The sequence below is a fragment of the Ursus americanus genome, chromosome 22 (assembly GCF_024610735.1).
Source record: "Ursus americanus isolate L20-20 chromosome 22, mUrsAme1.1.p, whole genome shotgun sequence".
Lineage (NCBI taxonomy): Eukaryota > Metazoa > Chordata > Mammalia > Carnivora > Ursidae > Ursus > Ursus americanus.
The window spans coordinates 26,733,863-26,749,925 of NC_142148.1; the positions used below are offsets into that span (position 1 = coordinate 26,733,863).

The following is a 16,063-nucleotide window of genomic DNA, read 5'->3' on the forward strand; positions in this document are numbered from 1 at the left end:
CCAGGCTTAATTAAATAAATTCTATCTCTTGAATTGTATGTGGAAAGCGAATTACTTGAGGGTCTGAGAGATACTTTAAAATGGTCTTTTCTAAATGTAAAGCCAAGAGTATTTTAAGATTCGTGGCCTTTTGTATCTTAAAACTGTTAAAAAAAAAAAAAAAGCTACCAAACTTTTCTAAATCAGTGCTTACAGCCTTTTAAAAAGTCAAAACACCAAGACATGATAGTATTTGTATGATATACTGCGATGAGTGATCAAGACTTTCGGACCTAAGGTCATTGACTTGAATGCCCTGTTAGCCTGCACGAATGGTCAGAGGGTTGAGGGGACCAGTACCTCAGCACATGTATAACTCCCGCTGATATAGTACATTGGCTGAAAGATCCTGGTTTAAATAACATACAGATATCACAAGCTGAAATTGCTAAAATCCATGTAGTAGACTGAAAGACCTATTTCATAACTCCCCTTGTTTCAAGGGATATACACGTAATCATCTTTTGAGCTTTCTAGTCCAGATATACCATTAACGAACCACGATTTCTTCTGAGAGACCATCTATTTGGATGGAGATCATTGGTACAAAAAAACAAAAAACAAAAACAACAAATACAAACTAAACCTCGCAAACCTAACTTGGAAGAATAAGCCAAAAGAAAACAGGTTAATGGTAAATGTGCATGTAACATCAAATGAAATTATCTTTCTCCCTTCACTTTATAATGATTCCACTTTCCCGTCTCAAGGTCATGAACAATATTCTCTCTCACCTATCAAACTAATGCCATATAAGTAATGGTGTTTTATTTTTTTAATTGGGGAAAAATATACAGGTCAAAAGGTTAACAATTAGCTCCTTGACCCCTTAACCGACTCCGACCTTCAAATCCCAAGACTCCAAGTGCACACTGAATAAGCAAGAAAACTACCCATTCAGAGCCAAGAGTATAAGTTTCTTCTGGTCCTGTTAAGGGGAATATTTGGAATATAAATATTCACAATAAACCTGATTAACTCAAAAAGTTATTGCTTACATAAACCTGCAGGATATTTAAGACACTACAACCCTAACACATTACTGGGCCTCCTGTCTTTATTTCCATCTACAAAATTTACAACAGTCCTGTTTTAAAAGGCAATAACACTCAAGCCTTTCCATTAAACAAACGAGTATGGAATAACAAAAAAACATTTGCATTTGGGCTCTCTGTGTGAATTTCATCCCTCTACCTTTAAGCCAGAAAAGGAATCAAAGTGTCAATGTTACATAAATAACAGCAACAGCTGGAGGTCTTCCAATGAAGGGAAGTATTATAAGGAAAGTCAAGCAGTTTGACTTAACACAACTCTAAAACACCTAACAGAAGTTCAAAGTCTAGTACAGCCTCCAATAATACAGAATATAATAAATCACGGGCAAAGAAGTCTTCATCTGTATATCATCTTATCAGGCAACACAATCAAAAAAAGGTTGGGGCGCCTGGGTGGCGCAGTCGTTAAGCGTCTGCCTTCGGCTCAGGGCGTGATCCCGGCGTTATGGAATCGAGCCCCACATCAGGCTCCTCCGCTATGAGCCTGCTTCTTCCTCTCCCACTCCCCCTGCTTGTGTTCCCTCTCTCGCTGGCTGTCTCTCTCTCTCTGTCGAATAAATAAATAAAATCTTAAAAAAAAAAAAAAAAAAAAAAAGGTAAGAACCTGAAACTTTATTCCACTGGCCACGACCCTCTGGAACCCAAAGCCAGAAAACTTCATTTGAGATCTAGAGTAATCTAAAGTATAATCCAGCATTTATGTATGTAGTAACTACTGCTTTCCATGTGAATGCCTCTTACAAACCAGGCATGGGAGGAAATGTAAACTCCCATTTTAGAAATAAACAGGTGCAGGGGTGCCTGGGTGGCTCAATCCATTAAGCATTGGACTCTTGATTTCAGCTCAGGTTGTGAGATTGAACCCTGCATCCAGCTGCTTGTGATTCTTTCTTTCTTGCTCTCTAAAATAAATAAATCTTTATAAAAAGAAGAAATAATAATAATAATAATAAAAAACAGGTTCAGAGGTTAGAGGTTAGGGTGACTCAGCTGGTTAAGTGCCCAACTCTTGATTTCAACTCAGGTCATGATCTCAGGGTTGTGAAACTGAGCCCCAGGTCGGGCATGGAACCTGCTTAACATTCTCCCACTCCCCCTCCTGCTGCTCCACACCCAGCACTGTGAGCACTCAGAAAGAAAGAAAAAAAAGGAAGGAAGCAAGGAAGGAAGGGAGGAAGGAAGGAAAGAAGAGAAAGAAAGAGGTTCAGAGGTTAAATGACCTGCCAAAGATCAAAGGATTACTAAATGATGGAGGCCACATCTGAATCCTAGTCTGTTTAGGATTCAAAGCCTAAATAGGTTATTTTCATTAATTCAACACTATTTCCCTAATTCCGCACATTAATTCAATTAACAGCCTACCATAAATATTACAATGAAATGGTTTTATTTTTTTTTTAAAGATTTTATTTATTTGTGAGAGAGAGAGGGAGCACAAGCAGGGGAAACGGCAGGCAGAGGGAGCAGCAGGCTCGTCACTAAGCAAGAAGCTGATGCGGCACTCGATCTCAGGACCCTGGGACCATGACTCAAACCAAAGGCAGATGCTCAACTGAGCCACTCAGGCATCCCAAATGGGTTGCCTTAAATGTGGAGGCAAGATGAAGGGTGGGGATGTGAGCTTCAACAATCAGGAGTCTTCATTAGTCTCTTATCTGAATGGGCTGGCTACCAGGCCACAATGGTATAAAAATTAGGTTTTAAAACATGGAAGACCAGGGCGACTGGGTGGCTCAGTTGGTAAAGCGTCTGTCTTCAGCTCAGGTCATGATCTCAGGGTCTTGGCATAGAGCCCCGAGTGGGCTCCCTGCAAGGCACAAGGCGGGGAATCTGCTTTTCCCTCTGCGCCAGCAACGCCCCCCCCCCCACCAGCTTGTGCTCTCTCTCAAGTAAATAAGATTAAAAAAAAAAAAAAAAAAAAAAAGATGGGAGACCAACTCCAAAGCAGATGGTTATTTGTATTCAGTCTATAGAGTCATAAATACACAGAATGCTTTATCACTTTAAAGTACTGATAAAGACAGGTTCATGCTCCACCTACAGAGCGTCTGATTTAAGAATACAGATCAAACAAGAAAGTTAGTGGATTACCTGAAAGAATAGGACAAAGAGATGTTAATACAGGAAAAAGTTCTCCGAACATATTCCTAACACATGATACCCAAGTACAAGTAAACTATGATCTAAGAACCACTGAGAATAAGACCTCTGATCCAGGTCCACAAGGCTCTAGGTGAGCAGCCTTGAACTTTCCCTGAGCCTGAGGTGGGAAGATTCACTTTGCTATCTAGAAGAGAACCCTAGATCCACCAAGACTAGATAACCACTCTGGCAATGTACACTGTAACTGAGCAACTGAGGCAATCTACACTGGGTGTAACTTACATACAGACCCACCCCTAACCAGCACCAATTCAGCAGCTAGCTCACACTCACCCAGCAGGACATACCAGAAACAGGAAGTACAGGTCAGAAGGCCTCATTAAAAAATAAGAACTCCTGGCAGAAAATGAAAATAAAGAGTAGCAGCACTGCAATGAACCCATTGTCTCCACTGACAGCAAAGAGAAAGAATTCATTATTAGTCAGGCACCCAGAATTTTAAACTCTTTTCATCCTCACAGTAACCCTGAGAAAACATTAGCTGGTGCTTTAATTATTAATCCTCACAAGAATACTCGGAGGCAAGTACTACTAATAACCCCATTTTACAGATGAAGAAACTGAAGATGTTAATAAATTGTCCATGGTAGTTGCTATCCCAGCTGGAGAGATGGAAAAATCCAGGTTTGAGAGAGGTTAAGTAACCTCCAAATTTGGTCATCTCACTCCAAAGCCGGAGTTCTTTCCAACTATCCTGTTTGCCCACCCCCTGCAATCTCAGTTAAAGAATTCCATTAAAAATGAGAAATTCTCAATCCCTCCCTTACGGATTTCTGTAGCTGTTTCAGAAACCATACGTAAGATACAAAGCCAAAAAAAAAAAAAAAAAAAAAGAAAAAGAAAAAGAAAAAGATACAAAGCTAACAGGAGTTTTCATAAGAAAACATCTCAGAAAGCTACTTACATGCATTATTACAAAATGTCATTCAATTATAAGCTTGGAGACGGGAACTATCTAGAGATCCTTAGCACAGCACCTACCAGACGTGAAGTAGGCACTCAGGGTCTGTTGAATAAGTAACATCTTTTGACTGGTTATAAATTCAATTTTTTTGGGGGGGAAATAATTTATCCATTCATTTTTAACAGGGTTGCTTTCTTAAAATTTATAGAACATTAATGAGATAGCTAAATTGAGAAATGGCCATTAGTGCATTAGTCATAACTTCAGAAAAATTCCAAGTGTTCACTTTTCCAAGCAGATTAAAATGTTTCAGCTAATAAAAACCTGTCAGAAAAATCCATGAGACCAGAAAGTATAAAAAGAAAAGAAAAAGTGGCCAAAATAAAGGCATTTAAGATGTGACACATATAAATTGTAAGAGATTATTCTAAGTGTACCCTGGTATTTAACCCTAAAATCCTCACATCAGATAACCCAATATTTTCTATGCAAGAAAACATTATCACCACTAATGTAAAAAAAGCTTGCCCACCATAGCAACTGTTGCTAAGTAGGCTTCTCATATCTAAGGCTGAAAAGCATAGGATTTGTAGAAACCAATGAAATACCACTCCTAGCATGATACTGTGAATTCTTTCACCTTAAACTTCTAAAAAGACTCAATCCTTGATTTCTATGTGGGGGGAAAATGTGTGTGGGTCAACAACTAGGTCTACTGAAATCTACCCCAGAGAATACCAAATATTTAAGAAAAACTACCAATTATCTATAACCCAACGTAAATATATCCCTTGTTTCAATGACAAGAGTTCCTTTCGCTTAATCCTGGAGTAATTTCTTTGAAAAGCTAGCTGGCCCAGATTCCTATTAAGAAACAACTAAATAATAGACCACTTTTGAAATTACCCGTTTTAGGAGTTCAAAAGACATTTAGATGTACAAATACACTAATTCTCTTGGGAAACAAACTTGCCCAGGTCATCCAAAGAACTGTGATAGACCAAGGATCAAATCCATTTCTCATTATTTAAAAAGATTTTATTTTTAAGTAATCTCTATACCCAACTTGTGGCTCGAACTCACAACCCTGAGATCAAGAGTTGCATGCTCCACTGACTGAGCCGGCCAGGCACACAATCAGTTTCTCATTTTAAATCAAATACCACAAACATTATTATTGCCTTAAAGTGCTAAGACCTCACCTTATACCTAATCCAGTGCCAAGTTTCATCATTTGTCAGTTTCTGAATTTATACAAATTGACTGCATTATGCAGAAGTTGTCATACAGTTGCCAAAGCAATTATCATAAACGTTCGAACAGTTAACATCTATCTCTGGGGCACTTCATACGGTAGGTACTGAGCTAAATGTGTTATATCCACTATGGCGATTCTCACAATGACTCCATGAGGAAAGTGAGGCTGAGAAAGAGAATCGGTCCAAGGTAAAACCTAGAAAAATGGCAAGGCAGGGGTGCACAGGGAATATGGTGCAAAAGCCATGAATCTCCATTGCCTGGACCAGAATTCTAGGCCAGCTCTAGGGCTGATACTTGGTTGAGCCACTTAACCTTCACATGGCCCAATTTCCTTTATTCTAAACCCTAAAGTCAAACAGTCTCAAAAGTCCTTCATACCCTGAAATGTTCTAATTTTATAATCATCTTTCTATTCAGGTAACTAACTCAAAAAGAACTAGACTTCTTTCCTCCAACCTCTGAAGTCCTCACTAAAGTTAAGAGTCCACATTTTACAAATCTAATCAATAGGATAGTGTCGCAGAACAAAAACAAACAGTCTTTCTTAAAAGCTATAACTCCATTCTGCAATTATAATTTCCAAATCTGACTCTTAACCTCAAACGATGACAGGGAGAAAAGACCTTACAACTCTGGGTTGAGGTGTAAAAGGAACAGACTACTGTACATGGGTGGTTATCAATTCACAAAAAAAGATCACCATTTCCATCTCCTCTAAAAAGTTGGAAATAAATCTTTAAAGGGCTCTCATATAAACGCACTGCTTCATTCAACCAATAAAAAGTAATGAAGAAATTATGTCATTAATCCAAGACATTTATTATAGGCATGGAAAAATCACCAATTTATAGGATAAATCCTACCAAAATGGCTTAGAGCTCTGGAATCTGCATTTTACCAAGGTAGTCATCTAGCCAATTCAAACTGCACTTAAGGACAGTAACAGGATATTTAAACACCAAGGAAAAAAGGCATAGGTTCCACTCACAATTACTCTGTGAAGTCTTCTAGGACCAAACCACTTCGCAAAATAATCCTTGCTACTTCTGTTCTCTAGAAAATAATCCCTCCAAAATTCTTGAATAAAATCACCCAAACCCCCCTCTATTAGTTTTCTATTGTTGCTATAACAAATTACCACAAATATAAAACAACACAAATTTATTATCTTGCGGTTTCTATAGGCCAGAAGTCAGGCGGCCTTGGCTGGGTCTTCTGCTTAGGGTCCTGCAAGACCCAAAATCAAGGTGTCCACCTTGCTCTGTTCCTTGTTGGAAACGCCAGGGGGGAAATCTGCTTCCAAGCTCATTTAGATTGTTGGCCGAGTTTAGTTTCTTGTGGTTGTATGACTGATGCCCCTGTTTCCTTGCTGGCTGTCAGGCAGGGCTGCCCACATGCTTTCCATGAGCGCCACCCCCTTCCAATAATGGAAGGTTGAGTCCCTCTTATGTTTTAAATTTCTGACTTGTTCTGCCCATCTCTCTGACTCCAGCTGGAGAAAGTTCTCTGCCTTCATGTTAGATTGGACCCACTAAGAAAATCCAGGATAATCTTCCTATCTTAAGATACTTAAACCATAATTATATTTGCGAAGTCCCTTTTTCCACATAATATTAACATACTCAGATTCCACGGATTAGAGAAGGGGGGGCAGGGTATCATTTCATCTACCACAGCCCACCCTCTGACCTCCAGAGATTCACATCTCTCCCAAATGCAAAATACATCCATGCCACATCCTAAGGTCTCATTTCATTATACCATCAACTCAAAGTCCAAAAATTTCACCTAAAGCTCATCAATTAAAAAGTCCCAAATCTCATCTTCTAAATCACATGCGGATGAGGCTCTGGCCATAATACAGTTAAGTACAGCTCGTGGGGCACAATTCCTAAAAACAAAAAAGTTATCTGCTCACAACATACAATGGTGGGACAGGCACAGGGCAACAGTTAAAGACATTTCAGTTTCAACAAAAGAAATGGAAAACAGATCCATTGGTCCAAAGCAGTTTCAAAATCTGGGCAAACTCTGTCCCATTTCAAAGTGAGGGAAAAATCCTCTGTAGCTTCCAGCTCCACCTCTCTGCCCTCTCGGTTCCACCCTGAGTCACCCACCTTTCTTAATGAAAAGCAGCATATTCACACCTCAGTTTTACCAACCTGTTTCCTGCCTAGAATTTGGGGGTTTTAATAGCCCTTTCTAACTTTCTACTGTCTTTTTCAACCCAAGCTGGCATTGTTTCTGATAGTATAAAATCCTCAAGGACCTCATGGGCTTTCCATAAATTTCACAGTGGCTCACTCCATTAGTCAGACTCATATCTACAAATACCGCAGACTGCACCTTCAACACTTTGCTTGGAAATCGCCTCTGCTGGATAGCCAGGTTCATCACTTACCAGTTCTCTTTTCCACATAAACACAGGATACAATTCTAAACTTATTTGCCACTATGTAACAAAGATCCTCTTTCCTCCAGTTTCCAATGCCTACCTCATTGCCACCTGAGCCTTAACTTGCAGTCAACACCCATATTTCTACAATCTGTTCTAGGCCTTTTCTATCATAATCCTTAAAATTTTTCTGGCCTTTATCCACTTCCATGTTTTTAGGTAACAGTACCCCACTCCAGGTACCAAAAATCTATACTAGTGTTCTGCTGCCATAACAAATTACAACAAACAGGAGTGGCTTCAAACAACAGAAATTTATTATCTCACAGTTTCTGTAGGTCAGAAGTTAGGTGGGCGTGGCTATGTCTTCTGCTTAGGGTCTCACAAGGCCAAAACCAAGGAATATTCCTTGCTGGAAACTCTGGGGAAGAATCCACTTCCAAGCTCATTCAGGTTGTTGGTCAAACTCAGTTTCTCATGGTTGTAGGACTCCATTTCCTTGCTGGTTGTCAGCTGGGGCTGATCTTTGTTACTAGAGGCTGCCCATATTCCTTCTCATGCTTTCCATGTGGACCCCTCTAGCAACAGCAAATGGAAGTCCCTCTCTTGACTCCCAGATGGAGAAAGTTCTCTGCTTTTAAGGCCTCATGTGATTAGACTGCGCCTACCCATGAAATGCAGAATGGTCTTCCTATTTTAAGACTCTTAACCCTAATTAGATCTGTAAAGTCCCTTTTACCATGTAACATATTTACAGATTCTGGGAATTAGAGTACGGATATCTTTTTTGGGAGGGGTGGCATTCTGTCTACTACAAACCCGAACCCTATGTGGGGCTTTAAAATCAGTTCCTGAAGAAAATTTCCCCTTTCTCCAAAGGAGTGTGTGAAGTAAAGGTGTCTGTTCAGAGTAAAATCAAAGACTCACCCTGTAACAGTGGCTAGGCAACCGGAGAACTAAAAATACACTGTGGGAAAGAAGCTGCCACTGTTTCATCCCCAAACAGCAAGGCAATAAACCCATTACATAGAAATAACCCAACGTTCCCCTTAAATGTGAGCTTCTCTATTTTATTCCATACCAGAGAACATAACTGGGCATGTTTGTGTTGGTTTTTTTTTTTTTAAACAAAAGTTGCCCCAGGGTGACCTAACTTTGTAATCAGTTGATAAATCAATCTAAGCAAACTTCAGATCTTTTCATTCTTTCTTGAAGTCATGCACGCTCCCCCAATGGCGCATGAAAGTCAAGTATTTCAAAGTCACAGAAGGATAAACCTGCCCAGATAAAACAGCAGTTAAAGTTTTTAAAATGACTTGAGGAAGATCGAGTTATTGGTCCCAGTCTTTCAGTCAAAGGTCCAACAAGCCAATTAAATCAGTTGACTTGCAACAAAACAAAAAAATGGCAACAATTACTACAAAGGTAATATTCTGAAGTTTTGCCTACTGTTACAATCTTGACCACAAATTTTACCTAGAACAGAGGAAGCCCAAATATACCAGCTAGTCCCTTTAATCTATCAAACACTTACTACCTGTCAGGCACTACCTAAGCAATTGACACAAATTATCTTATTTACTGCTCACCATAATTGTATGATCTAGGAAATACTGCCCCACTTTATAGACAGGAAAAGCAAGGTTTACAAAGATTAGGGCACACAGCTAAGCAGTAATTTCACTGATATAGGAGAATCCAAACACTCTGGTTCTTTACCACTAGCCTGTATTGCCACTCCTTAGATGTAATGCAGTCTCCCAACTCCCAGAAAAATCTTCCCTTTCCAGTTTTCTTTTCACGTCCTCTCCCCATGCCCTCTTCTCACAGAACTCAGCAGCTGAAAGGTAATCAAGTCTTCCCAAATTAATGTACCACCTTCTTTTCAGAACTCTTCCTTTCCCACAATAGCAAAGAGTCAAGCGACTTCTTCCGACCCTGACTTTGCTTTCCAAAAACAAACTACTGAAGCTCCACCCATCACCTGCCTAGACTAGAAATGTTCCAACGCTGCAAAATAACAACAAAAAAACCAAAACCAAAATAAAAGTCGTACTCTTTCAAAAGGTCACAAACTTAACATGTATACTGTTGGCCAAGCTTTCATTCTACATACTTCTCTTCCACCCAGGCTCCCAACTAACCCTTAACTCCAACTCCACCCATTCTGCCCCACTTCGTGGTCCCCTCCCCCTTTCTCCCCAGCGACCTCGCCCGAGGTTTCCTCCCCCTTGTACCCCAGTCTGCATATGGGAAGCCCAGCCTGGCCCAGAGGGACCCTAAGAAGGCCCCCACTCCAGCTGCTCCGCTCCGCAGGAGGGTTCACCCCACCCTACCCAGCAGGCACCACTCCCCTAGGCACCCTCCCCCAGCATCCCCTAGTGGCCCCACCCCTCAAGCTCCCTTCCCCCTCCGGCGACCCCCTCCTCCAAGTTGCCCCCTAGTCTCCGCCCCAGTCCAGCCCTCATCCCCGCAATAAGCGGGACTCCCGAAAGCCAGGTCCCACCCTCACATCAGCCTCTCCCCCCCAAGCCTCGCTCCCCGTCCTGGAGAGTGGCCCCAGGCCTCCCCGATGGGCTGCAGGGGCCTCGGCTGGTGGGGGGGGGGGCAGGGGAAAGCGACGGGCCGCTCCAGAGTCCGCTGGGAGCGCGAGGGGAGACCTCGCTCCGTTGTCCCATCCTGGGCCCACCTCCACACCCAACAACCTCGCCTGGCGGCTCCCACCGTACCTGTGGTGGAAGCGGCAGCGGCGGCGGCCGCTCTCCCCTCTCCTCACACAGACAATATGGCGGCGGCGGAGGAGGAGACACACGGCTCGGCCGCCAGCCGCAGGGACCAGAGCGAGGCTGCAGCCGCCGCTGCCGGAAGCGGAAACCCCCTTCCCACCAGGAGGCGGGGCGGGACCGCTTCCGACTCCACCCCCAGCGGAATCTGTCTGAGAGCGGCCATGCTGGGATGTGCTATTGTACCCCTGCAGGTGCAGTTCCGGACTGGGGGGTAAAAATGGAAGAAATTCTCAATGTAAAACATAATAAAGAGATTTGCAATAATTAAGCGCATTTTATTTCAGTACCGATTAAGAACTGATGAGGCAGAGAAGAAGAACCTCCCGTAGGTGTACAATTGGTTTGCCCCAAGCTAAGATGGCGGTCCCTATGCTTCCCGCATCTCACCCTGCTGACGAGTCGACAAGCCGACCGGCCTTTCTTGAAGCATGCGCGACTCGCAGGGCTGTGAAGCGAAGCATTTTGGGAGTTGGAGTCTCTTGCTCGGACCTCTCGCCTAGGGTTAGGGTTCCAGCGGCACATTTGCTCTGCTCAAACTTTGAGTTCGCGACAAACGATCGAAAGTTGAACCCTCGGAATGGTGTGGCTCGAGAGTCGAAGGAGTGATGATCTAAGCTCTACAGAGACAGTGACCCAATTCCTGCTTCCTACAGGAGTCCTATTTAGAATTGCCCATCTAGAATAAACTGTTTTCTTCCTTCGGTCTGCCCCTCCTCCTCCTCCCCCGGCCCAGGCAACCTCCCCAAAGCAGCCACGGGGCACTTTATATCTTGCAAACCTGATCAGGGCGTTCTCATGGATAACAATCTGCCAGGGCTCTCCTTTGTGCACCAAAGATAGCCGAAGTTCTTCTCTTGACAACCAAATTCCTCGATAAATTGGACAGCTCACTCACCCCCCTTTCTAGCCTCCTATTGTGCCCCTCCCCTCTCATATTTCTGATGCCTCTACCCACTAAAACTACCAACTATTCCTGGAGCTTATATGTGTTGCCTCCCTCCCTTTGCGCTGGCTGTTATTTCTGTTACTGTCATCCCCTGAACTGGCTAACTTCCGTACGTCCATTGAATTAATTCAGGGATCCTTTCTTCTGAGGCTCTTCCCTCCCTTGAGCTTCCCCAGACGTAGGCACCATTATTCAGCAGCCTGACTGGTTCCCTAGCCTGCCTCCTCTAACAGACTGTGAGCCCCCAGTGGACAGGGCTGGGTCTAATGATCACTGTCCTCTGTGCAGGCCCTGCTAAAAACTGGTGTGTTACTGAGAGGAATTCAAGTGTTAGCCTCACCTCTAGTGGGGCAGAGGTGTGAGGGCTGGAACAAGGGTGAGGAGGTTGGGTTATTTTGGTACCAGCTATTATCCCTGAGCTGACTCAGAATAGCTGCCTGGCCCAGGAATGGGCCTTCCCACCCTCTCCAGCCCTCCTTTCACAGTTTGTCAGCTTACTGTCACCTCTGCTCCCAAAGAGACAATCTCCTCCCCTATAGAATGGGGGTGGCCGCAACTGCAGACATACAGCAATGATCGCAAGGAGGTGGCTGTGACCTTTTCTGGGCTTATCTGCCAGACAGGTCTGCAGCATTTGACCCCAGGGGCTGGGAATCTACAGTAATGGCTTTCTGGGTGCTGGAAGGTGGGTCAATCCTCTTCTCTGGGGCTGTTTCCCCACCTGTGGACTGAGGAGGTTTGACAAGATGATCCCAAGGTTTTCATGAAGACCTTTTTAAGGAAATGACTGGCCTTCCACTTGGCCCTTGAATTTTGTTTGTTTGTTTGTTTGTTTGTTTGTTTGTTTGTTTGTTGAGCCAGCTGTCATGGCTCCTTTGTTCACATTTTTTCCGTTCACAGCTATTAATCACTTGCTATTAGCCGGACACTAAGTGCTGGGGTTGGGGTATGAGCAAGACAGGCACCAATTCCTCATGGAGCTCACTTTCTAAAGTGAAAAACAAATAATACATGGGTAAACAAATAAATAAACAACATAGTTTCAGGTAGCAATAAATGCTCGGAAGGAAAAAGCTAAGTAGCTATGAAATAGTCTAAAAGGGGGAGCACTTTAGCTTGAGTGGTTCAGAAGTTCCCTCTAAGAAGGGAGCAGTGAGTACAAAGGTCCTGAGGCAGGAAAGAGTTGGGTAAATTTGAACAAGGAGGCTAGCGTGGCTGAAGCACTGTGAGTGAAAGAGAGAGGGTAGGGAATCCGGTGGGGGAGGTGGGCAGGGCATTCAGGCCATGATAAGGAGTCTGGGGTTTCATGTGAGGAGAGCAGGACTGTTGCCCAAGCCTTAGCCCTCACACCTTCCCTGTGGTCTCAGCTCCTTCTACAGTGTCAGTTCTTCATTCTTCCACCCAGTTCCAGCGTCCATCCATGACCTCATTCAGAGAGCTCACCCAGGCACACACATATAAACCTTCGCACTAAGCAGAATAGGAATGAGCCCCAAGCCCGGCCATCTCCCTGACCAGCCTGGTGTAGGTCTCTTATCCCAAGAAGCTCCCATTCTCCAATGTTCATCCGGTTATGGTGGCTCCAAAAACCAGCTCAGTTGTCTTTACCACTTATTCTTCCTGACACCCCACATGACAACTCTCAGTCGAGGTTGCCTCCAAACAACAAGAGCAATGATCACAGTTAAGAGTTGAAGTACTTGCCCTGTGCCTCACAGTGAATGTTCACCATCTCATTCACCCCCCACGTCAGCCTGATGAGGTAGGAACTCAAAGTATCCCATTGCACAGATGAGGAACTCGAGGCGAAGAGAGATTACGAGACATGACCAAGGTCACATGCCGTGACAGACCTTGCATTCCAACCTGAGTCCTCCTCTCTGCACCAAACCTGATTGTATCAGCTTCCTACTGCTGCTTAACAAAGCATCCCAAATACAGAGTGGCTTAAACCAACACTTACTTATTTGCTTCTGCCAGTGTGGATTGGCAGTTCGGACGTGTGTCCTCTAGGGCAGTTCTCTTCCGCTGTGCACGGTCTTACCCCCCCCCCATTCACGGTCAGTGAGCACGTGGACAAGCTGGCTGGCCCCGCACAGCCTCATTGACATGTCTGCCAGCTGCCTGGGCCTGTTGGCTTGAGTGCCTTGGTTCTCCTTCACGTGGCTTCCTCAGCAGCGAGCTCAGGCTTCCTCCCATGATGGCCTCCAAAAGGCAAGCACAAAAGCAGCAAGGCCTCTTGAGGCCGAGGCTCCGAAGCGCTAGAACATCACTCTCGCTGCATTTTATTGAACAAAGCGTGTCCCACGGCCAGCTCAGATTCAAGGAGAGTAGAAAGAGACTCCATCTGTCGATGAGAAAAACACCAAAGTCATACGGCAAAGAGTCGTGCGTACCAGGATGGCCGGAATTGTTGGGGGCTGAACTTTGCAAACCTACCACACGAAGTGATCATATGCCTGGACCTGGTTCGATAAATTCTCATGCAGCTAGCTAGCCACGGAGCTGTGAACAACAAGAGCTAATGTTTGTTGAGCCCTTAGTAGACATCACACTATGCCAGGGGCCTTATATGTCTGAGCTCTTTTAATCCTCGTGACAGCCCTGTGTGGCAATGACATGGTTATCCCCGCTCATAGATGAAGCACACCCAAGATTCAGAGAGGTTAAGCAAGCTGTGCAGGGCCACACATCTAGTCAAGGGCAAAGCTGTTAAAAAGAATGACACTATGCTGTCCTGACATGGAACGCTGGCTCTGTCACACTGTCATGTGAGGAAAAGCAAGAGACGAAACAAAAGTTTGGTCAGAACACATTTTAAAAACACATTTAAAAATGGGTAGATGTACATGGGTTATATAGTTTTAGACAAAGTTCAGGCAAGATTTACCACAGACTATTAATGGAGCTTATCTCAGAAGACAGGAAGAGGAGGGAACTTTACTTTAAACACTTCCGTCTGCATTGCGCAAAATTTTTTTGGTTTGAATTTTTTTTTTTTTGGTAACAAACATCAATTTTTATTTCAACCCTCCATAACGAAAAACGTGTTTAAAACGTCCTTCTTCAGTTTGTCTCTCACCTCTGTCTTTTTCTGTTTGATTTTTATGTTTACAGTTTCTCCCCCCTTTTTTTGACGCTACTCCAGCCCGGTCCCTTATTGGTTCTGGCCTGAAGTTTTGTAACTACCTCGGGAGCCCCTCCCCTCTCCCTCTCCCACGCATCCTGCACACGCACTGCCACTGGAGGAAAGTTTATTCACCACTATGTCCCTTTCGTGCTCAAGAGTTTTCAGTGGCATTTCATTGCCTTCAGGGAAAGTCTAAATCCCTTGGCCTGGTGTCCGTGACATTTGTAAACTTGACTCTGACTTGGTTGGATTCCAGCTCTGTCGTTTACTAGTAGTATAACCTTGGGCAACTTATTTGATCTCTCTGAGCCCTAGTTTCCTCATCCGAGCCTGGATGGCTCAGTCTGTTAAGCATCTGACTTCAGCTTGGGTAATGATCTTGGGGTCCTGGGATCGAGCCCCATGTCCAGCTCCCCTGGAGCCTATTCCTCCCTCTCCCTCTGCCTTCCCCCACCCCCACCACCACTGGTGCGCGCACTCTCTCTCAAATAAATAAATAAATGAAATCTTTAAGAAAGAAAGAGAGAGAGAGAAACAAGGAAGGAAGGAAGGATGATGAAAGGAAGGAAGGAAGGAAGGAAAGTAGGAAAGAGGTCAGGAAGGAAAGAAAGAAGAGAGGATGTAGCATGAAATACCTCGTGGCAGATTAGGTTACTATTCAGTGACTGTCATGTTCTCCCCCCAGCCAGGGCTGGTTATACCCCCAACTCCATTGATATTAAGCTTGGCCACAGATGTGCTTTGGCCGGTGAGATGCAGGTGAAAGTGACAATGTGTAAGTTCCAGCCAAAGCCTTAAGAGGTCTCCTGTTTTCCATATTCTCCCTGGGAGTTTCCTCCTCCACCATAAGGATGGGACTGTCATTGGTGCATTGTGTCTTTTGAAACAGTCCCAGTTGAAATTTCTGTAGGAAAGTCTGGCTGAAGAAAGTTTTGTCTTTCGGTGTTGTTTGTATTAAACTTTAAATTGTATTTTTTTCATGACCTCCATCCCTTTTGAGTGACAGCTAAACGGCTAGGAGGAGGGGCGCCTGGGGGGCTCAGTTCGGGTTGTGATCCCAGCGTTCTGGGATTGAGCCCTGCATCGGGCTCCCTGGTCAGCAGGGAGCCTGCTTCTTCCTCTCCCACTCCCCCTGCTGTGTTCCCTCTCTCACTGCCTCTCTCTTTGTCAAATAAATAAATAAAATCTTTAAAAAAAAATAAACAGCTAGGAGGAGAATGTTCTGTGTCTGTTTAGGGAACCTAGAGCTTCTATCCAAAGCCCCAGCATCAAACAGGCTGGTGTCGAAGAGTGGAAAAAACACGCAGCAGCCATGACGGGGAGCTAAGCCCCGCCGAGCCCAGCCGAGATCGGCCAAACCCCAAATGACTGCAGATGAGAGAGAG

The 16,063-nt window shown here is 44.1% G+C and overlaps 1 protein-coding gene across 1 annotated transcript in view; it reads right to left on the bottom strand.

Annotated features, from left to right (window-relative positions):
• Positions 1–10,684, bottom strand: part of CSNK2A1 (casein kinase 2 alpha 1) — a 49,074-nt gene extending 38,390 nt beyond the window's left edge. Inside the window, 1 exon segment of the mRNA XM_045807500.2 lies at positions 10,546–10,684. The gene's annotated coding sequence lies outside the window, so the exon portion shown is untranslated.
• Positions 10,685–16,063: the final 5,379 nt, after the last annotated feature.